The following is a 26,069-nucleotide window of genomic DNA, read 5'->3' as shown; positions in this document are numbered from 1 at the left end:
GGAAGGTTTGGGAATCGTTTCTTTTTAGGTGGTTGTAGAATTAACAGCTTTTTTACGGATTTTGATAATAAGCGGGTATCGGCCTAATTCTGCTCTGCATGCATTATTTGGTGTTTTACGTTGTACATTTATAATACAGGATATTTTTGTAGAATTCTGCATGCAGTCTCTCAATTTGGTGTTTGTCACATTTAGTGAATTCTTGGTTGGTGAGCGGACCCCAGACCCCACACCTCATAAAGGACAGGTATTTAACTCATTCTATTATTTTTAGCCAGAACGTAATTGGTATGTCACATTTAATGTTCCTTTTAATGGCATAGAAGACCCTTCTTGCTTTGTGTCTCAGATCGCTCACAGCTTTTTGGAAGTTACCTGTGGCGCTGATGTTTAGGCCAAGGTATATATAGTTTTTTTGTGTGCTCTAGGGCAATGGTGTCCAGATGGAATTTGTATTTGTGGTCCTGGCGACTGGACCTTTTTTGGAACACAATTATTTTTTATCTTACTGAGATTTACTGTCAGGGCCCAGGTCTGACAGAATCTGTGCAGAAGATCTAGGTGCTGCTGTAGGCCCTCCTTGGTTGGTGACTGAAGCACCAGATCATCAGCAAACAGTAGACATTAGACTTCAGATTCTAGTAGGGTGAGGCCGGGTGCTGCCGACTTTTCTAGTGCCCGCGCCAACTCGTTGATATATTTGTTGAAGAGGGTGGGGCTCAAGCTGCATCCCTATCTCACCCCACGGGCCTGTGGAAAGAAATGTGTTTTTTTGCCAATTTTAACTGAACACTTGTTGTTGTGTACATTCATTTTATAATGTTGTATGTTTTCCTCCAACAACACTTTCCATCAAATTGTATGGCAGGACCTTATTCCAAATTGAATCAAAAGCTTTATTGAAATCAACAATAAGTCTTTGCCTTTGTTTTAATTTGTTTGTTAATTAGGGTGTGCAGGGTGAATACGTGGTCATACGGTAATTTGGTAAAAAGCCAATTTTACATTTGCTCAGTACATTGTTTTCACTTTTTCGCTGAGGAAATGTATGAGTCTGCTGTTAATGATTACGCAGAGGATTTTCCCAAGGTTGCTGTTGACGCATATCCCACAGTAGTTAATGGGGTCAAGTTTGTCTCCACTTTTGTGGATTGGGGTGATCAGTCCTTACTTCCAAATATTAGGGAAGAGGCCAGAGCTGAGGATGATGTTAAACAGTTTAAGTGGAATGTGTGGTCTGTATGTTTTATCATATCATTTTGGATACCATCAACACCACAGGCCGTTTTGAGTTGGAGACTTTGTATTTTGTCCTGTCGTTCATTCAATGTAATTGGAGAATTAAGTGGGTTCTGGTAGTCTTTAATAGTTAATTCTAAGATTTGTATTTGATCATGTATATATATATATATATATCTCTTTCTCTCCCTCTCTTTCTCTCTCTCCCTGTCTCTCTCTCTGTCTCTCTAAACTAACACCACAGGTCCACAGACAGGCTAATAGTTGATCCTTTAACTGAGGAGTGAAAAGACAGAGCGTAGCCGAGTACCGGAGACCACAGGTTGCTCTGCCATCTCCCTGTTACCACCTCCAGCAAGGCGTCAGCTATGGCTAAAGGCTTCTACATCAGTAAGAACATGGGGCTAGCATGTCTTCTGATGGGGGCTGTAGCAGTGGTCATCATCATAGCCCTGGCAGCAGTCTACGATAAAGAAAAGACAGAGAACCAGAATAAACCTGTGGATGGTGTGGCCATGTTGACCACTGCCTCTCCAACCACCTCCTCCACCCTCTCCACTCCTAAAGACCCCTGGGAACACTACAGACTGCCTGACTCCCTGTCTCCTGTCTCCTACAACATCACCCTCTGGCCTCGCCTGGTTGTCAACGCCTCTTCTGGCCTCTTCATCTTCACAGGACAGTCAGCTGTGGTGTTCCAGTGTGAGAAGGACACAGATCTGATCGTCATCCACTGTAACAAGCTGAACCTGACTCTGCTCAACGGCCACCATGCTAGACTGACTGGCCTGGATGGAGCGACTGCTCCCACCGTAAAGACGAGCTGGCTGCAGGTGAAGACGGAGTACCTGGTCATTCAGCTGAATGGGAAGCTAACTGCTGGGAAGTCCTATAAACTTTCAACAGACTTCCAGGGAGAGCTGGCTGATGACCTGAAAGGATTCTATAGGAGTGAATATACAGAAGATGGTGGTAAAAAGTAAGTACCAACTGATACTAGATACAGTAGACCCCTGGATGATACTGGATACAGTAGACCACTGGATGATACTAGATACAGTAGACCACTGGATGATACTAGATACAGTAGACCACTGGATGATACTAGATACAGTAGACCACTGGATGATACTAGATACAGTAGCCCCCTGGATGATACTAGATACAGTAGACCCCTGGATGATACTAGATACAGTAGACCCCTGGTCCTTCCTCTCTGATACTAGATACAGTAGACCTCTGGATGATACTAGATACAGTAGACCCCTGGATGATACTAGATACAGTAGACCCCTGGATGATACTAGATACAGTAGACCCCTGGATGATACTAGATACAGTAGACCCCTGGTCCTTCCTCTCTGATACTAGATACAGTAGACCCCTGGATGATACTAGATACAGTAGACCCCTGGTCCTTCCTCTCTGATACTAGATACAGTAGACCCCTGGATGATACTAGATACAGTAGACCCCTGGTCCTTCCTCTCTGATACTAGATACAGTAGACCCCTGGATGATACTAGATACAGTAGACCCCTGGTCCTTCCTCTCTGATACTAGATACAGTAGACCCCTGGATGATACTAGATACAGTAGACCCCTGGTCCTTCCTCTCTGATACTAGATACAGTAGACCCCTGGATGATACTAGATACAGTAGACCCCTGGTCCTTCCTCTCTGATACTAGATACAGTAGACCCCTGGATGATACTAGGTACAGTAGACCCCTGGTCCTTCCTCTCTGATACTAGATACAGTAGACCCCTGGATGATACTAGATACAGTAGACCCCTGGATGATACTAGATACTAGATACAGTAGACCCCTGGATGATACTAGATACAGTAGACCCCTGGATGATACTAGATACAGTAGACCCCTGGATGATACTAGATACAGTAGACCCCTGGATGATACTAGATACAGTAGACCCCTGGATGATACTAGATACAGTAGACCCCTGGATGATACTAGATACAGTAGCCCCCTGGATGATACTAGATACAGTAGCCCCCTGGATGATACTAGATACAGTAGACCCCTGGATGATACTAGATACAGTAGACCCCTGGATGATACTAGATACAGTAGACCCCTGGTCCTTCCTCTCTGATACTAGATACAGTAGACCCCTGGATGATACTAGATACAGTAGACCCCTGGTCCTTCCTCTCTGATACTAGATACAGTAGACCCCTGGATGATACTAGATACAGTAGACCCCTGGATGATACTAGATACAGTAGACCTCTGGATGATACTAGATACAGTAGACCCCTGGATGATACTAGATACAGTAGACCCCTGGATGATACTAGATACAGTAGACCTCTGGATGATACTAGATACAGTAGACCTCTGGATGATACTAGATACAGTAGACCCCTGGATGATACTAGATACAGTAGACCCCTGGATGATACTAGATACAGTAGACCCCTGGATGATACTAGATACAGTAGACCCCTGGATGATACTAGATACAGTAGACCCCTGGATGATACTAGATACAGTAGACCCCTGGATGATACTAGATACAGTAGACCCCTGGATGATACTAGATACAGTAGACCCCTGGATGATACTAGATACAGTAGACCCCTGGATGATACTAGATACAGTAGACCCCTGGATGATACTAGATACAGTAGACCCCTGGATGATACTAGATACAGTAGACCCCTGGATGATACTAGATACAGTAGACCCTGGATGATACTAGATACAGTAGACCCCTGGATGATACTAGATACAGTAGACCCCTGGATGATACTAGATACAGTAGACCTCTGGATGATACTAGATACAGTAGACCCCTGGATGATACTAGATACAGTAGACCTCTGGATGATACTAGATACAGTAGACCTCTGGATGATACTAGATACAGTAGACCCCTGGATGATACTAGATACAGTAGACCCCTGGATGATACTAGATACAGTAGACCCCTGGTCCTTCTACTAGATACAGTAGACCCCTGGATGATACTAGATACAGTAGACCCTGGATGATACTAGATACAGTAGACCCCTGGATGATACTAGATACAGTAGACCCCTGGATGATACTAGATACAGTAGACCCCTGGATGATACTAGATACAGTAGACCCCTGGATGATACTAGATACAGTAGACCCCTGGATGATACTAGATACAGTAGACCCTGGATGATACTAGATACAGTAGACCCCTGGATGATACTAGATACAGTAGACCCCTGGATGATACTAGATACAGTAGACCCCTGGATGATACTAGATACAGTAGACCCCTGGATGATACTAGATACAGTACCCCTGGATGATACTAGATACAGTAGACCCCTGGATGATACTAGATACAGTAGACCCCTGGATGATACTAGATACAGTAGACCTCTGGATGATACTAGATACAGTAGACCCCTGGATGATACTAGATACAGTAGACCTCTGGATGATACTAGATACAGTAGACCCCTGGATGATACTAGATACAGTAGACCCCTGGATGATACTAGATACAGTAGACCCCTGGTCCTTCCTCTGATACTAGATACAGTAGACCCCTGGATGATACTAGATACAGTAGACCCCTGGATGATACTAGATACAGTAGACCCCTGGATGATACTAGATACAGTAGACCCCTGGATGATACTAGATACAGTAGACCCCTGGATGATACTAGATACAGTAGACCCCTGGATGATTCGAGATACAGTAGACCTCTGTATGGTATGAATCCTCTCAGCCCTACCTCTCTGATACTAGTCTGATCCCCCCAGACTACAAACAGCAGGTCTGGGACAGGTAGCACGTCCGGTGAACAGGTCAGGATTCCATAGCCGCAGGCAGAACAGTTGAAACTGGAGCAGCAGCACAACCAGGTGATGACTCCTTGCTGTCCCCAGTTCACCTGGCCGTGCTGCTGCTCCAGTTTCAACTGTTATGCCTGCGGCTATGTAACCCTGACCTGTTCACCGGACGTGCTACCTGTTCACCGGACGTGCTACCTGTCCCAGACCTGCTGTTTTCAACTCTCTAGAGACAGCAGGAGCAGTAGAGATACTCTTAATGATTGGCTATGAAAAGCCAACTGACATTTACTCCTGAGGTGCTGACTTGCTGCACCCTCAACAACTACTGTGATTTTTATTATTTGACCCTGCTGGTCATGTATGAACATTTGAACATCTTGGCCATGTTCTGTTATAATCTCCACCTGGCACAGCCAGAAGAGGACTGGCCACCCCTCATTTACATTACATTTAAGTCATTTAGCAGACGCTCTTATCCAGAGCGACTTACAAATTGGTGAATTCACCTTCTGACATCCAGTGGAACAGCCACTTTACAATAGTGCATCTAAATCATTAAGGGGGGAAGAAGGATTACTTATCCTATCCTAGGTATTCCTTGAAGAGGTGGGGTTTCAGGTGTCTCCGGAAGGTGGTGATTGACTCCGCTGTCCTGGCGTCGTGAGGGAGTTTGTTCCACCATTGGGGGGCCAGAGCAGCGAACAGTTTTGACTGGGCTGAGCGGGAACTGTACTTCCTCAGTGGTAGGGAGGCGAGCAGGCCAGAGGTGGATGAACGCAGTGCCCTTGCTTGGGTGTAGGGCCTGATCATAGCCTGGAGGTACTGCGGTGCCGTTCCCCTCACAGCTCCGTAGGCAAGCACCATGGTCTTGTAGCGGATGCGAGCTTCAACTGGAAGCCAGTGGAGAGAGCGGGGTGACGTGAGAGAACTTGGGAAGGTTGAACAGGAAAAACTCATAGCCTCGTTCCTCTCTAGGTTTCTTCCTAGGTTCTGACCTTTCTAGGTAGTTTTTCCTAGCCACCGTGCTTCTACACCTGCATTGCTTGCTTTTTGGGGTTTGAGGCTGGGTTTCTGTACAGCACTTTGAGATATCAGCTGATGTAAGACGGGCTATTTAAATACATTTGATTTGATACATACAGTAGACCCCTGGTTTGTATGAATCCTCTCAGTAGACAGCCTGAACAGTTCTTTTCATCCTGTAACATGATATTGTATCTGATCTGTTTCCAGAGTTGTCGCCACGTCTCAGATGCAGGCTACGTTCGCCAGGAAAACCTTCCCCTGTTTTGATGAACCTGCCATGAAGGCCGTCTTCCACATAACGCTCATCCACCAACGAGGAACTGTTGCTCTGTCCAACGGCCGGGACGTTGGTTAGTTCACAGCCTATACGCTACCCTATTTGGGCTACCTCACCATTCTCCACCCTTTCCCAAAAGTTTTCACTGATACGCTTCCTGTCATGGATATAACAATGGTGGGAATACCTCCAGCCAATGGTGGGAATACCTCCAGCCAATGGTGGGAATACCTCCAGCCAATGGTGGGAATACCTCCAGCCAATGGTGGGAATACCTCCAGCCAATGGTGGGAATACCTCCAGCCAATGGTGGGAATACCTCCAGCCAATGGTGGGAATTCCTCCAGCCAATGGTGGGAATTCCTCCAGCCAATGGTGGGAATACCTCCAGCCAATGGTGGGAATACCTCCAGCCAATGGTGGGAATACCTCCAGCCAATGGTGGGAATACCTCCAGCCAATGGTGGGAATACCTCCAGCCAATGGTGGGAATACCTCCAGCCAATGGTGGGAATACCTCCAGCCAATGGTGGGAATACCTCCAGCCAATGGTGGGAATACCTCCAGCCAATGGTGGGAATACCTCCAGCCAATGGTGGGAATACCTCCAGCCAATGGTGGAAATACCTCCAGCCAATGGTGGGAATTCCTCCAGCCAATGGTGGGAATTCCTCCAGCCAATGGTGGGAATTCCTCCAGCCAATGGTGGGAATACCTCTAGCCAATGCTTATTTCAATCTCAAAGCTTTTCAGTCCTGGACTGGAAGTGCAGGCTTTGGCAGAAGGGTGGAGAACATGGCTGTATCCTTGTTATTGATATGTACAGCGCTACTATACATGGACTGTGGAGTTGAAGACATCTCAGAAGGAATGAGTACGCTTGACAACATGTAATGAGAAAATCAACTACAGAATGCTGTTAATGGTTCATGTCTGGTAACATAACACTTTCCCTGTCTCTCTTTCTCTCTCTCTCTCTCTCTCTCTCTCTCTCCCTTTTTCTGTCTCTCTCCCTCTCTTTCTCTCTTTCTCTGCTCTTCCCTCTCCTTCTCTCCCTCACTCTCTCTGCTCTCCTCTTTATCTCTCCCTCACTCACTCTCTCCTCCTCTCCTCTCTCTCTCTCTCTCTCTCTCTCTCTCGCTCTCTCTCTCTCTCTCTCTTTCCTTCATTCTTTTCTCTCTCTCCAATGTTTTAGAGACCGTCAACAGCACCATAGAAGGCACTGAAGTCACCATGACCAGATTTGAGCCAACTAAAAGAATGTCAACATACCTCCTGGCATTTATCGTCAGTGACTTCGATCATATCACTGGATCGATAGAGAACAACAATGTTTTGGTAATTCAATCCACCACAGAGTGCCCTGGTTATTCCCTATATAGTACACCACATATCACTCTGGTTATTCCCTATATAGTACACCACAGAGGACTCTGGTTATTCCCTATATAGTACACCACATCACTCCGGTTATTCCCTATAGTACACCACATATCACTCTGGTTATTCCCTATAAAGTACACCACAGAGGACTCTGGTTATTCCCTATAGTACACCACATATCACTCTGGTTATTCCCTATATAGTACACCACATCACTCCGGTTATTCCCTATATAGTACACCACATATCACTCTGGTTATTCCCTATAAAGTACACCACATCACTCCGGTTATTCCCTATATAGTACACCACATATCACTCTGGTTATTCCCTATAAAGTACACCACAGAGTGCCCTGGTTATTCCCTATATAGTACACCACATATCACTCTGGTTATTCCCTATATAGTACACCACATCACTCCGGTTATTCCCTATAAAGTACACCACAGAGGACTCTGGTTATTCCCTATATAGTACACCACATATCACTCTGGTTATTCCCTATATAGTACACCACATATCACTCTGGTTATTCCCTATATAGTACACCACATATCACTCTGGTTATTCCCTATATAGTACACCACATCACTCCGGTTATTCCCTATATAGTACACCACATATCACTCTGGTTATTCCCTATATAGTACACCACATATCACTCTGGTTATTCCCTATATAGTACACCACATATCACTCTGGTTATTCCCTATATAGTACACCACATCACTCCGGTTATTCCCTATATAGTACACCACATATCACTCTGGTTATTCCCTATATAGTACACCACATATCACTCTGGTTATTCCCTATATAGTACACCACATCACCCGGTTATTCCCTATATATTACACCACATATCACTCTGGTTATTCCCTATATAGTACACCACATATCACTCTGGTTATTCCCTATATAGTACACCACATATCACTCTGGTTATTCCCTATATAGTACACCACATCACTCCGGTTATTCCCTATATAGTACACCACATATCACTCTGGTTATTCCCTATATAGTACACCACATATCACTCTGGTTATTCCCTATATAGTACACCACATCACTCGGTTATTCCCTATAGTACACCACATATCACTCTGGTTATTCCCTATAAAGTACACCACAGAGTGCCCTGGTTATTCCCTATATAGTACACCACATATCACTCTGGTTATTCCCTATATAGTACACCACATCACTCCGGTTATTCCCTATAAAGTACACCACAGAGGACTCTGGTTATTCCCTATATAGTACACCACATATCACTCTGGTTATTCCCTATATAGTACACCACATATCACTCTGGTTATTCCCTATATAGTACACCACATATCACTCTGGTTATTCCCTATATAGTACACCACATATCACTCTGGTTATTCCCTATAGTACACCACAGAGGACTCTGGTTATTCCCTATATAGTACACCACATCACTCCGGTTATTCCCTATATAGTACACCACATATCACTCTGGTTATTCCCTATATAGTACACCACATATCACTCTGGTTATTCCCTATATAGTACACCACATATCACTCTGGTTATTCCCTATATAGTACACCACATATCACTCTGGTTATTCCCTATATAGTACACCACAGAGGACTCTGGTTATTCCCTATATAGTACACCACATCACTCCGGTTATTCCCTATATAGTACACCACATATCACTCTGGTTATTCCCTATATAGTACACCACATATCACTCTGGTTATTCCCTATATAGTACACCACATATCACTCTGGTTATTCCCTATATAGTACACCACATATCACTCTGGTTATTCCCTATATAGTACACCACAGAGGACTCTGGTTATTCCCTATATAGTACACCACATATCACTCTGGTTATTCCCTATATAGTACACCACATATCACTCTGGTTATTCCCTATATAGTACACCACATATCACTCTGGTTATTCCCTATATAGTACACCACATATCACTCTGGTTATTCCCTATATAGTACACCACATATCACTCTGGTTATTCCCTATATAGTACACCACATATCACTCTGGTTATTCCTATATAGTACACCACAGAGGACTCTGGTTATTCCCTATATAGTACACCACATATCACTGGATCGATAGAGAACAACAATGTTTTGGTAATTCAATCCACCACAGAGTGCCCTGGTTATTCCCTATATAGTACACCACATATCACTCTGGTTATTCCCTATATAGTACACCACAGAGGACTCTGGTTATTCCCTATATAGTACACCACATCACTCCGGTTATTCCCTATATAGTACACCACATATCACTCTGGTTATTCCCTATAAAGTACACCACAGAGGACTCTGGTTATTCCCTATATAGTACACCACATATCACTCTGGTTATTCCCTATATAGTACACCACATCACTCCGGTTATTCCCTATATAGTACACCACATATCACTCTGGTTATTCCTATAAAGTACACCACAGAGTTCCCTGGTTATTCCCTATATAGTACACCACATATCACTCTGGTTATTCCCTATATAGTACACCACATCACTCCGGTTATTCCCTATAAAGTACACCACAGAGGACTCTGGTTATTCCCTATATAGTACACCACATATCACTCTGGTTATTCCCTATATAGTACACCACATATCACTCTGGTTATTCCCTATATAGTACACCACATATCACTCTGGTTATTCCCTATATAGTACACCACATATCACTCTGGTTATTCCCTATATAGTACACCACATATCACTCTGGTTATTCCCTATATAGTACACCACATATCACTCTGGTTATTCCCTATATAGTACACCACATCACTCCGGTTATTCCCTATATAGTACACCACATATCACTCTGGTTATTCCCTATATAGTACACCACATATAACTCTGGTTATTCCCTATATAGTACACCACATCACTCCGGTTATTCCCTATATAGTACACCACATATCACTCTGGTTATTCCCTATATAGTACACCACATATCACTCTGGTTATTCCCTATATAGTACACCACATCACTCCGGTTATTCCCTATAAAGTACACCACAGAGGACTCTGGTTATTCCCTATATAGTACACCACATATCACTCTGGTTATTCCTATATAGTACACCACATATCACTCTGGTTATTCCCTATATAGTACACCACATATCACTCTGGTTATTCCCTATATAGTACACCACATATCACTCTGGTTATTCCCTATATAGTACACCACAGAGGACTCTGGTTATTCCCTATATAGTACACCACATATCACTCTGGTTATTCCCTATATAGTACACCACATATCACTCTGGTTATTCCCTATATAGTACACCACAGAGGACTCTGGTTATTCCCTATATAGTACACCACATATCACTCTGGTTATTCCCTATATAGTACACCACATATCACTCTGGTTATTCCCTATATAGTACACCACATATCACTCTGGTTATTCCCTATATAGTACACCACATCTCACTCTGGTTATTCCCTATATAGTACACCACAGAGGACTCTGGTTATTCCCTATATAGTACACCACATATCACTGGATCGATAGAGAACAACAATGTTTTGGTAATTCAATCCACCACAGAGTGCCCTGGTTATTCCCTATATAGTACACCACATATCACTCTGGTTATTCCCTATATAGTACACCACAGAGGACTCTGGTTATTCCCTATATAGTACACCACATCACTCCGGTTATTCCCTATATAGTACACCACATATCACTCTGGTTATTCCCTATAAAGTACACCACAGAGGACTCTGGTTATTCCCTATATAGTACACCACATATCACTCTGGTTATTCCCTATATAGTACACCACATCACTCTGGTTATTCCCTATATAGTACACCACATATCACTCTGGTTATTCCCTATATAGTACACCACATCACTCCGGTTATTCCCTATATAGTACACCACATATCACTCTGGTTATTCCCTATAAAGTACACCACAGAGTGCCCTGGTTATTCCCTATATAGTACACCACATATCACTCTGGTTATTCCCTATATAGTACACCACATCACTCCGGTTATTCCCTATAAAGTACACCACAGAGGACTCTGGTTATTCCCTATATAGTACACCACATATCACTCTGGTTATTCCCTATATAGTACACCACATATCACTCTGGTTATTCCCTATATAGTACACCACATATCACTCTGGTTATTCCCTATATAGTACACCACATATCACTCTGGTTATTCCCTATATAGTACACCACAGAGGACTCTGGTTATTCCCTATATAGTACACCACATATCACTGGATCGATAGAGAACAACAATGTTTTGGTAATTCAATCCACCACAGAGTGCCCTGGTTATTCCCTATATAGTACACCACATATCACTCTGGTTATTCCCTATATAGTACACCACAGAGGACTCTGGTTATTCCCTATATAGTACACCACATCACTCCGGTTATTCCCTATATAGTACACCACATCACTCCGGTTATTCCCTATATAGTACACCACATATCACTCTGGTTATTCCCTATAAAGTACACCACATCACTCTGGTTATTCCCTATATAGTACACCACATATCACTCTGGTTATTCCCTATAAAGTACACCACAGAGGACTCTGGTTATTCCCTATATAGTACACCACATATCACTCTGGTTATTCCCTATATAGTACACCACATCACTCCGGTTATTCCCTATATAGTACACCACATATCACTCTGGTTATTCCCTATAAAGTACACCACATCACTCCGGTTATTCCCTATATAGTACACCACATATCACTCTGGTTATTCCCTATAAAGTACACCACAGAGTGCCCTGGTTATTCCCTATATAGTACACCACATATCACTCTGGTTATTCCCTATATAGTACACCACATCACTCCGGTTATTCCCTATAAAGTACACCACAGAGGACTCTGGTTATTCCCTATATAGTACACCACATATCACTCTGGTTATTCCCTATATAGTACACCACATATCACTCTGGTTATTCCCTATATAGTACACCACATATCACTCTGGTTATTCCCTATATAGTACACCACATATCACTCTGGTTATTCCCTATATAGTACACCACAGAGGACTCTGGTTATTCCCTATATAGTACACCACATATCACTGGATCGATAGAGAACAACAATGTTTTGGTAATTCAATCCACCACAGAGTGCCCTGGTTATTCCCTATATAGTACACCACATATCACTCTGGTTATTCCCTATATAGTACACCACAGAGGACTCTGGTTATTCCCTATATAGTACACCACATCACTCCGGTTATTCCCTATATAGTACACCACATCACTCCGGTTATTCCCTATATAGTACACCACATATCACTCTGGTTATTCCCTATAAAGTACACCACATCACTCCGGTTATTCCCTATATAGTACACCACATATCACTCTGGTTATTCCCTATAAAGTACACCACAGAGTGCCCTGGTTATTCCCTAGTACACCACATATCACTCTGGTTATTCCCTATATAGTACACCACATCACTCCGGTTATTCCCTATAAAGTACACCACAGAGGACTCTGGTTATTCCCTATATAGTACACCACATATCACTCTGGTTATTCCCTATAAAGTACACCACAGAGTGCCCTGGTTATTCCCTATATAGTACACCACATATCACTCTGGTTATTCCCTATATAGTACACCACATCACTCCGGTTATTCCCTATAAAGTACACCACAGAGGACTCTGGTTATTCCCTATATAGTACACCACATATCACTCTGGTTATTCCCTATATAGTACACCACATATCACTCTGGTTATTCCCTATATAGTACACCACATATCACTCTGGTTATTCCCTATATAGTACACCACATATCACTCTGGTTATTCCCTATATAGTACACCACAGAGGACTCTGGTTATTCCCTATATAGTACACCACATCACTCCGGTTATTCCCTATATAGTACACCACATATCACTCTGGTTATTCCCTATATAGTACACCACATATCACTCTGGTTATTCCCTATATAGTACACCACATATCACTCTGGTTATTCCCTATATAGTACACCACATATCACTCTGGTTATTCCCTATATAGTACACCACAGAGGACTCTGGTTATTCCCTATATAGTACACCACATCACTCCGGTTATTCCCTATATAGTACACCACATATCACTCTGGTTATTCCCTATATAGTACACCACATATCACTCTGGTTATTCCCTATATAGTACACCACATATCACTCTGGTTATTCCCTATATAGTACACCACATATCACTCTGGTTATTCCTATATAGTACACCACAGAGGACTCTGGTTATTCCCTATATAGTACACCACATATCACTCTGGTTATTCCCTATATAGTACACCACATATCACTCTGGTTATTCCCTATATAGTACACCACATATCACTCTGGTTATTCCCTATATAGTACACCACATATCACTCTGGTTATTCCCTATATAGTACACCACAGAGGACTCTGGTTATTCCCTATATAGTACACCACATATCACTCTGGTTATTCCCTATATAGTACACCACATATCACTCTGGTTATTCCCTATATAGTACACCACATATCACTCTGGTTATTCCCTATATAGTACACCACATATCACTCTGGTTATTCCCTATATAGTACACCACATATCACTCTGGTTATTCCCTATATAGTACACCACATATCACTCTGGTTATTCCCTATATAGTACACCACAGAGGACTCTGGTTATTCCCTATATAGTACACCACATATCACTGGATCGATAGAGAACAACAATGTTTTGGTAATTCAATCCACCACAGAGTGCCCTGGTTATTCCCTATATAGTACACCACATATCACTCTGGTTATTCCCTTATATAGTACACCACAGAGGACTCTGGTTATTCCCTATATAGTACACCACATCACTCCGGTTATTCCCTATATAGTACACCACATATCACTCTGGTTATTCCCTATAAAGTACACCACAGAGGACTCTGGTTATTCCCTATATAGTACACCACATATCACTCTGGTTATTCCCTATATAGTACACCACATCACTCCGGTTATTCCCTATATAGTACACCACATATCACTCTGGTTATTCCCTATAAAGTACACCACATCACTCCGGTTATTCCCTATATAGTACACCACATATCACTCTGGTTATTCCCTATAAAGTACACCACAGAGTGCCCTGGTTATTCCCTATATAGTACACCACATATCACTCTGGTTATTCCCTATATAGTACACCACATCACTCCGGTTATTCCCTATAAAGTACACCACAGAGGACTCTGGTTATTCCCTATATAGTACACCACATATCACTCTGGTTATTCCCTATATAGTACACCACATATCACTCTGGTTATTCCCTATATAGTACACCACATATCACTCTGGTTATTCCCTATATAGTACACCACATATCACTCTGGTTATTCCCTATATAGTACACCACATATCACTCTGGTTATTCCCTATATAGTACACCACATATCACTCTGGTTATTCCCTATATAGTACACCACATCACTCCGGTTATTCCCTATATAGTACACCACATATCACTCTGGTTATTCCCTATATAGTACACCACATATAACTCTGGTTATTCCCTATATAGTACACCACATCACTCCGGTTATTCCCTATATAGTACACCACATATCACTCTGGTTATTCCCTATATAGTACACCACATATCACTCTGGTTATTCCCTATATAGTACACCACATCACTCCGGTTATTCCCTATAAAGTACACCACAGAGGACTCTGGTTATTCCCTATATAGTACACCACATATCACTCTGGTTATTCCCTATATAGTACACCACATATCACTCTGGTTATTCCCTATATAGTACACCACATATCACTCTGGTTATTCCCTATATAGTACACCACATATCACTCTGGTTATTCCCTATATAGTACACCATAGAGGACTCTGGTTATTCCCTATATAGTACACCACATATCACTCTGGTTATTCCCTATATAGTACACCACATATCACTCTGGTTATTCCCTATATAGTACACCACAGAGGACTCTGGTTATTCCCTATATAGTACACCACATATCACTCTGGTTATTCCCTATATAGTACACCACATATCACTCTGGTTATTCCCTATATAGTACACCACATATCACTCTGGTTATTCCCTATATAGTACACCACATCTCACTCTGGTTATTCCCTATATAGTACACCACAGAGGACTCTGGTTATTCCCTATATAGTACACCACATATCACTGGATCGATAGAGAACAACAATGTTTTGGTAATTCAATCCACCACAGAGTGCCCTGGTTATTCCTATATAGTACACCACATATCACTCTGGTTATTCCCTATATAGTACACCACAGAGGACTCTGGTTATTCCCTATATAGTACACCACATCACTCCGGTTATTCCCTATATAGTACACCACATATCACTCTGGTTATTCCCTATAAAGTACACCACAGAGGACTCTGGTTATTCCCTATATAGTACACCACATATCACTCTGGTTATTCCCTATATAGTACACCACATCACTCCGGTTATTCCCTATATAGTACACCACATATCACTCTGGTTATTCCCTATAAAGTACACCACATCACTCCGGTTATTCCCTATATAGTACACCACATATCACTCTGGTTATTCCCTATAAAGTACACCACAGAGTGCCCTGGTTATTCCCTATATAGTACACCACATATCACTCTGGTTATTCCCTATATAGTACACCACATCACTCCGGTTATTCCCTATAAAGTACACCACAGAGGACTCTGGTTATTCCCTATATAGTACACCACATATCACTCTGGTTATTCCCTATATAGTACACCACATATCACTCTGGTTATTCCCTATATAGTACACCACATATCACTCTGGTTATTCCCTATATAGTACACCACATATCACTCTGGTTATTCCCTATATAGTACACCACAGAGGACTCTGGTTATTCCCTATATAGTACACCACATATCACTGGATCGATAGAGAACAACAATGTTTTGGTAATTCAATCCACCACAGAGTGCCCTGGTTATTCCCTATATAGTACACCACATATCACTCTGGTTATTCCCTATATAGTACACCACAGAGGACTCTGGTTATTCCCTATATAGTACACCACATCACTCCGGTTATTCCCTATATAGTACACCACATCACTCCGGTTATTCCCTATATAGTACACCACATATCACTCTGGTTATTCCCTATAAAGTACACCACATCACTCCGGTTATTCCCTATATAGTACACCACATATCACTCTGGTTATTCCCTATAAAGTACACCACAGAGTGCCCTGGTTATTCCCTATATAGTACACCACATATCACTCTGGTTATTCCCTATATAGTACACCACATCACTCCGGTTATTCCCTATAAAGTACACCACAGAGGACTCTGGTTATTCCCTATATAGTACACCACATATCACTCTGGTTATTCCCTATATAGTACACCACATATCACTCTGGTTATTCCCTATATAGTACACCACATATCACTCTGGTTATTCCCTATATAGTACACCACATATCACTCTGGTTATTCCCTATATAGTACACCACATATCACTCTGGTTATTCCCTATAGTACACCACATATCACTCTGGTTATTCCCTATATAGTACACCACATCACTCCGGTTATTCCCTATATAGTACACCACATATCACTCTGGTTATTCCCTATATAGTACACCACATATAACTCTGGTTATTCCCTATATAGTACACCACATCACTCCGGTTATTCCCTATATAGTACACCACATATCACTCTGGTTATTCCCTATATAGTACACCACATATCACTCTGGTTATTCCCTATATAGTACACCACATCACTCCGGTTATTCCCTATAAAGTACACCACAGAGGACTCTGGTTATTCCCTATATAGTACACCACATATCACTCTGGTTATTCCCTATATAGTACACCACATATCACTCTGGTTATTCCCTATATAGTACACCACATATCACTCTGGTTATTCCCTATATAGTACACCACATATCACTCTGGTTATTCCCTACACCACAGAGGACTCTGGTTATTCCCTATATAGTACACCACATATCACTCTGGTTATTCCCTATATAGTACACCACATATCACTCTGGTTATTCCCTATATAGTACACCACAGAGGACTCTGGTTATTCCCTATATAGTACACCACATCACTCCGGTTATTCCCTATATAGTACACCACATATCACTCTGGTTATTCCCTATATAGTACACCACATATCACTCTGGTTATTCCCTATATAGTACACCACATATCACTCTGGTTATTCCCTATATAGTACACCATATCACTCTGGTTATTCCCTATATAGTACACCACAGAGGACTCTGGTTATTCCCTATATAGTACACCACATATCACTCTGGTTATTCCCTATATAGTACACCACATATCACTCTGGTTATTCCCTATATAGTACACCACATATCACTCTGGTTATTCCCTATATAGTACACCACATATCACTCTGGTTATTCCCTATATAGTACACCACATATCACTCTGGTTATTCCCTATATAGTACACCACATATCACTCTGGTTATTCCCTATATAGTACACCACATCACTCCGGTTATTCCCTATATAGTACACCACATATCACTCTGGTTATTCCCTATATAGTACACCACATATCACTCTGGTTATTCCCTATATAGTACACCACATCACTCCGGTTATTCCCTATATAGTACACCACATATCACTCTGGTTATTCCCTATATAGTACACCACATATCATACTCTGGTTATTCCCTATATAGTACACCACATATCACTCTGGTTATTCCCTATATAGTACACCACATCACTCCGGTTATTCCCTATAAAGTACACCACAGAGGACTCTGGTTATTCCCTATATAGTACACCACATATCACTCTGGTTATTCCCTATATAGTACACCACATATCACTCTGGTTATTCCCTATATAGTACACCACATATCACTCTGGTTATTCCCTATATAGTACACCACATATCACTCTGGTTATTCCCTATATAGTACACCACAGAGGACTCTGGTTATTCCTATATAGTACACCACATCACTCCGGTTATTCCCTATATAGTACACCACATATCACTCTGGTTATTCCCTATAGTACACCACATATCACTCTGGTTATTCCCTATATAGTACACCACATATCACTCTGGTTATTCCCTATATAGTACACCACATATCACTCTGGTTATTCCCTATATAGTACACCACAGAGGACTCTGGTTATTCCTATATAGTACACCACATCACTCCGGTTATTCCCTATATAGTACACCACATATCACTCTGGTTATTCCCTATATAGTACACCACATATCACTCTGGTTATTCCCTATATAGTACACCACATATCACTCTGGTTATTCCCTATATAGTACACCACATATCACTCTGGTTATTCCCTATATAGTACACCACAGAGGACTCTGGTTATTCCCTATATAGTACACCACATATCACTCTGGTTATTCCCTATATAGTACACCACATATCACTCTGGTTATTCCCTATATAGTACACCACATATCACTCTGGTTATTCCCTATATAGTACACCACATATCACTCTGGTTATTCCCTATATAGTACACCACATATCACTCTGGTTATTCCCTATATAGTACACCACAGAGGACTCTGGTTATTCCCTATATAGTACACCACATATCACTCTGGTTATTCCCTATATAGTACACCACATATCACTCTGGTTATTCCCTATATAGTACACCACAAAGGACTCTGGTTATTCCCTATATAGTACACCACAGAGGACTCTGGTTATTCCCTATATAGTACACCACATATCACTCTGGTTATTCCCTATATAGTACACCACATATCACTCTGGTTATTCCCTATATAGTACACCACATATCACTCTGGTTATTCCCTATATAGTACACCACAGAGGACTCTGGTTATTCCCTATAAAGTACACCACATATCACTCTGGTTATTCCCTATATAGTACACCACATCACTCCGGTTATTCCCTATATAGTACACCACATATGAATTTGGTCCATATCAGTGCACTATATACAGTTGAAGTCAGAAGTTTACATACACCTTAGCCAAATACATTTAATCTCAGTTTTTCACAATTCCTGACATTTAATCCTAGTAAACATTCCCTGTCTTAGGTCAGTTAGGATCATCACTTTATTTTAAGAATGTGACATGTTAGAATAATAGTAGAGAGAATGATTTCTTTCAGCTTTTAATTCTTTCATCACATTCCCAGTGGGACAGAAGTTTACATTCACTCAATTAGTATTTGGTAGCATTGCCTTATAGTTGTTTAGCTTGGGTCAAACATTTCGGGTAGCCTTCCACAAGCTTCCCACATTAAGTTTGGTGAATTTTGGCCCATTCCTCCTGACAGAGCTGGTGTAACTGAGTCAGGTTTGTAGGCCTCCTTGATCACACACGCTTTTTCAGTTTTGCCCACAAATGTTCTATAGGTTTGAGGTCAGGGCTTTGTGATGGCCACTCCAATACCTTGACTTTGTTGTCCTTAAGCCATTTTGCCACAACTTTGGAAGTATGCTTGGGGTCATTGTTCATTTGGAAGACCCATTTGCGACCAAGCTTTAACTTCCTGACTGATGTCTTGAGATGTTGCTTCAATATATCCACATCATTTTCCAGCCTCATGATGCCATCTACTTTGTGAAGTGCACCAGTCTCTCCTGCAGCAAAGCACCCCCACAACATGATGATGCCACCCCTGTGTTTCACAGTTGGGATGGTGTTCTTCGGCTTGCAAGCTTCCCCCTTTTTCCTCCAAACATAACGATGGTCATTATGGCCAAGCAGTTCTATTTTTGTTTCATCAGACCAGAGGATATTTCTTCAAAAAGTACGGTCTTTGTCCTCATTTTCAGTTGCAGACTGTAGTCTGGCTTTTTTGTGGCGGTTTTGGAGCAGTGGCTTCTTCCTTGCTGAGCGGCCTTTCATGTTATGTCGATATAGGACTCGTTTTACTGTGGATATAGATACTTTTGTACCTGTTTCCTCCAGAATCTTCACAAGGTCCTTTGCACTTTTAGCACCAAAGTACGTTCATCTCTAGGAGACAGAACGCGTCTCCTTCCTGAGCGGTATGACGGCTGCTTGGTCCCATGGTGTTTATACTTGCGTACTATTGTTTGTACAGATGAACGTGGTTCCTTCAGGCATTTGGAAATTGCTCCCAAGGATGAACCAGACTTGTGGAGGTCTACAATGTCTTTTCTGAGGTCTTGGCTGATTTCTTTTGATTTTCCCATGATGTCAAACAAAGAGGCACTGAGTTTGAAGGTAGGCCTTGAAATACATTCACAGGTACACCTCCAATTGACTCAAATTATGTCAATTTCCTGGAATTTTCCAAGTTGTTTAAAGGCACATTCAACTTAGTGTATATACACTTCTGACCCAAGGGAATTGTGATACAGTGAATTATAAGTGAAATGATCTGTCTGTAAACAATTGTTGGAAAAATGACTTGTGTCAGGCACAAAGTAGATGTCCTCACCGACTTGCCAAAACTATAGTTTGTTAACAAGACATTTGTGGAGTGGTTGAAAAACTAGTTTTAATGACTCCAACCTAAGTGTATGTAAACGTCCGACTTCAACTGTAGGTAATAGGGTGCCACAGTTTCCTCTCATTCAGATTCATGACTGATACTGCTGTGGTTAGACTGTAGTCATGACTGATACTGCTGTGGTTAGACTGTAGTGATGACTGATACTGCTGTGGTTAGACTAGTGATGACTGATACTGCTGTGGTTAGACTAGTGATGACTGATACTGCTGTGGTTAGACTAGTGATGACTGATACTGCTGTGGTTAGACTAGTGATGACTGATACTGCTGTGGTTAGACTAGTGATGACTGATACTGCTGTGGTTAGACTAGTCATGACTGATACTGCTGTGGTTAGACTAGTCATGACTGATACTGCTGTGGTTAGACTGTAGTGATGACTGATACTGCTGTGGTTAGACTAGTGATGACTGATACTGCTGTGGTTAGACTAGTGATGACTGATACTGCTGTGGTTAGACTAGTCATGACTGATACTGCTGTGGTTAGACTGTAGTGATGACTGATACTGCTGTGGTTAGACTGTAGTGATGACTGATACTGCTGTGGTTAGACTGTAGTGATGACTGATACTGCTGTGGTTAGACTGTAGTGATGACTCATACTGCTGTGGTTAGACTAGTGATGACCGATACTGCTGTGGTTAGACTGTAGTCATGACTGATACTGCTGTGGTTAGACTAGTGATGACTCATACTGCTGTGGTTAGACTAGTGATGACTGATACTGCTGTGGTTAGACTGTAGTGATGACTGATACTGCTGTGGTTAGACTGTAGTCATGACTGATACTGCTGTGGTTAGACTAGTGATGACTGATACTGCTGTGGTTAGACTAGTGATGACTGATACTGCTGTGGTTAGACTAGTCATGACTGATACTGCTGTGGTTAGACTAGTGATGACTGATACTGCTGTGGTTAGACTAGTGATGACTGATACTGCTGTGGTTAGACTGTAGTGATGACTGATACTGCTGTGGTTAGACTGTAGTGATGACTGATACTGCTGTGGTTAGACTAGTGATGACTCATACTGCTGTGGTTAGACTAGTGATGACTGATACTGCTGTGGTTAGACTGTAGTGATGACTGATACTGCTGTGGTTAGACTGTAGTGATGACTGATACTGCTGTGGTTAGACTAGTCATGACTGATACTGCTGTGGTTAGACTGTAGTGATGACTGATACTGCTGTGGTTAGACTGTAGTGATGACTGATACTGCTGTGGTTAGACTAGTCATGACTGATACTGCTGTGGTTAGACTAGTGATGACTGATACTGCTGTGGTTAGACTGTAGTGATGACTGATACTGCTGTGGTTAGACTAGTGATGACTGATACTGCTGTGGTTAGACTAGTGATGACTGATACTGCTGTGGTTAGACTAGTGATGATTGATACTGCTGTGGTTAGACTGTAGTGATGACTGATACTGCTGTGGTTAGACTGTAGTGATGACTGATACTGCTGTGGTTAGACTAGTGATGACTGATACTGCTGTGGTTAGACTAGTGATGACTGATACTGCTGTGGTTAGACTGTAGTGATGACTGATACTGCTGTGGTTAGACTGTAGTGATGACTGATACTGCTGTGGTTAGACTGTAGTGATGGCTGATACTGCTGTGGTTAGACTGTAGTCATGATTGATAGTTGATACTAATTGTTTGCAGGTCCGTATCTGGGCTCGGAGGAAAGCTATAGCTGCGGGACACGCAAACTATGCTCTCAATGTTACAGGACCAATGCTCAAGTTTTTTGAACGATACTACAATGCCAGCTACCCACTGTCCAAGTCAGGTAAGTTAGCTTAGCATTTAGACCTGTCAGGTAAGTTAGCATTGCATGCAGACCTGTCAGGTAAGTTAGCTTAGCATTTAGACCTGTCAGGTAAGTTAGCATTGCATGCAGACCTGTCAGGTAAGTTGGCTTTGTATTCAGGCCTGTCAGGTAAGTTAGCTTAGCATTCAGACCTGTCAGGTAAGTTAGCTTAGCATTTAGACCTGTCAGGTAAGTTAGCTTTGCATGCAGACCTGTCAGGTAAGTCAGCGTTGTATTCAGGCCTGTCAGGTAAGTTAGCTTAGCATTCAGACCTGTCAGTTAAGTTAGCTTAGCATTCAGACCTGTCAGGTAAGTTAGCTTTGCATGCAGACCTGTCAGGTAAGTTAGCTTTGCATGCAGACCTGTCAGGTAAGTTAGCTTAGCATTCAGACCTGTCAGGTAAGTTAGCTTAGCATTTAGACCTGTCAGGTAAGTTAGCTTAGCATGCAGACCTGTCAGGTAAGTCAGCGTTGTATTCAGGCCTGTCAGGTAAGTTAGCTTAGCATTCAGACCTGTCAGTTAAGTTAGCTTAGCATTCAGACCTGTCAGGTAAGTTAGCTTTGCATGCAGACCTGTCAGGTAAGTTAGCTTTGCATGCAGACCTGTCAGGTAAGTCAGCGTTGTATTCAGGCCTGTCAGGTAAGTTAGCTTAGCATTCAGACCTGTCAGTTAAGTTAGCTTAGCATTCAGACCTGTCAGGTAAGTTAGCTTTGCATGCAGACCTGTCAGGTAAGTTAGCTTTGCATGCAGACCTGTCAGGTAAGTTAGCTTAGCATTCAGACCTGTCAGGTAAGTTAGCTTAGCATTCAGACCTGTCATGTAAGTTAGCTTTGCATGCAGACCTGTCAGGTAAGTCAGCGTTGTATTCAGGCCTGTCAGGTAAGTTAGCTTAGCATTCAGACCTGTCAGTTAAGTTAGCTTAGCATTCAGACCTGTCAGGTAAGTTAGCTTTGCATGCAGACCTGTCAGGTAAGTTAGCTTAGCATTCAGACCTGTCAGTTAAGTTAGCTTTGCATTCAGACCTGTCAGGTAAGTTAGCTTAGCATTCAGACCTGTCATGTTAGTTAGCTTTGCATGCAGACCTGTCAGGTAAGTTAGCTTTGCATGCAGACCTGTCAGGTAAGTTAGCTTTGCATGCAGACCTGTCAGGTAAGTTAGCTTTGCATTCAGACCTGTCAGGTAAGTCAGCGTTGTATTCAGGCCTGTCAGGTAAGTCAGTGTTGTATTCCGACCTCAGCCCCATGAGTGCATGTGTACACATGTAGGCCTACACTTATATTATACTCTGTGAAACTAAGTCTACCAACAGATTGTTGGCTACGTTCCAAATGGCTCCCTATTCCCTATAAAGTGCACTAAGGCTCTGGTCAGAAGTAGTGCACTATAAAGGGAATAGGCTACCATTTAGGCCTCCTTTATTGTCTTTTCCCCTGTAGACCAGATAGCTCTGCCTGACTTTAATGCTGGAGCCATGGAGAACTGGGGTCTGATCACCTACAGAGAGACTGCCCTCCTGTACGATCCAGCCATCTCCTCAGTTGGAAACAAAGAGAGTCTTGACTGTGGTGGCTCACGAACTGGCTCATATGGTAGTGTGTTCTCTATGACATCACTGTACTTCCTGTCCAACCTATGACATCCCTGTACTTCCTGTCAAACCTATGACATCACTGTACTGCCTGTCCAACCTATGATATTAATGTACCTAGTGTCCAACCTATGACATCACATCCTGCAAGGAGAAACATTGCTCGAGAGGATGACTAAGGTCCACAACATGAGCGCCAGGTAATGAGGAAGTCCAGTTGCCAGTTGCCGGGAGAAGATGGAACGAGATGGATTTTGGCCAGACATTCTGCTAATTTTCTCATCAATGAAACATTTAATCTCAATACAATTTTTTGTTCACAGAACTAGATTATGTTACTAACAGAGTGGACTTGTTGTGTTGTTTAGAAGGAGTGCAAATTGAGTTATTGCACACGCACTTCACAGAGAAGGCGTTCCCTAATAGAAATATGCGCATACATGCTTGAACACGCCGATAGGATCTCGCAAGCTCCTGCTTGGCTCTGCCCACCTCCTTGCTTGTTCTGCCCACTATGACTAATTGGTTCCCATTTGAAACGACGGGCTATGGTCTATCTTGGTTTAGATATAAAAATCTTTGGTTAGAGTTTTGGGCTAGTAACCGGCAGGTAGCCCATTGGTTAGAACGTTGGGCTAGTAACTGGCAGGTAGCCTAGTGGTTAGAGCGTAACCTGCAGGGAGCCTAGTGGTTAGAGCGTTGGACTAGTAACTGGCAGGTAGCCTAGTGGTTAGAGCGTAACCTGCAGGAGCCTAGTGGTTAGAGCGTTGGACTAGTAACCGGCAGGTAGCATAGCGGTTAGAGCGTTGGACAAGTAACTGGCAGGTAGCCTAGCGGTTAGAGCGTTGGACTAGTAACCGGCAGGTAGCATAGCGGTTAGAGCGTTGGACAAGTAACTGGCAGGTAGCATAGCGGTTGGAGCATTGGGCTAGTAACCAGCAGGTAGCCTACCGGTTAGAGTGCTGGGCTAGTAACCGGCAGGTTTCCTAGTTGTTAGAGTGTTGGGGTAGTAACCAGCCGATAGCCTAGTGGTTAGAGTGTTGGGCTAGTTACCGGCAGGTAGCCTAGGGGTTAGAGTGTTGGGCTAGTTACCGGCAGGTAGCCTAGGGGTCAGAGTGTTGGGCTAGTTACCGGCAGGTAGCCTAGGGGTTAGAGCGTTGGGCTAGTAACTGGCAGGTAGCCTAGCGGTTAGAGCGTTGGGCTAGTAACTGGCAGGTAGC

At 42.5% G+C, this 26,069-nt stretch overlaps 1 pseudogene; it reads left to right on the top strand.

The window, feature by feature from the left end:
- The window catches only part of LOC135554294 (aminopeptidase N-like), a 121,144-nt pseudogene that overhangs the window by 33,926 nt on the left and 61,149 nt on the right, over positions 1–26,069 (top strand).

The sequence above is a fragment of the Oncorhynchus masou genome, chromosome 2 (genome assembly GCF_036934945.1).
Source record: "Oncorhynchus masou masou isolate Uvic2021 chromosome 2, UVic_Omas_1.1, whole genome shotgun sequence".
In the NCBI taxonomy this organism is placed as follows: domain Eukaryota; kingdom Metazoa; phylum Chordata; class Actinopteri; order Salmoniformes; family Salmonidae; genus Oncorhynchus; species Oncorhynchus masou.
This window is presented reverse-complemented; position numbering and strand designations above follow the sequence as displayed.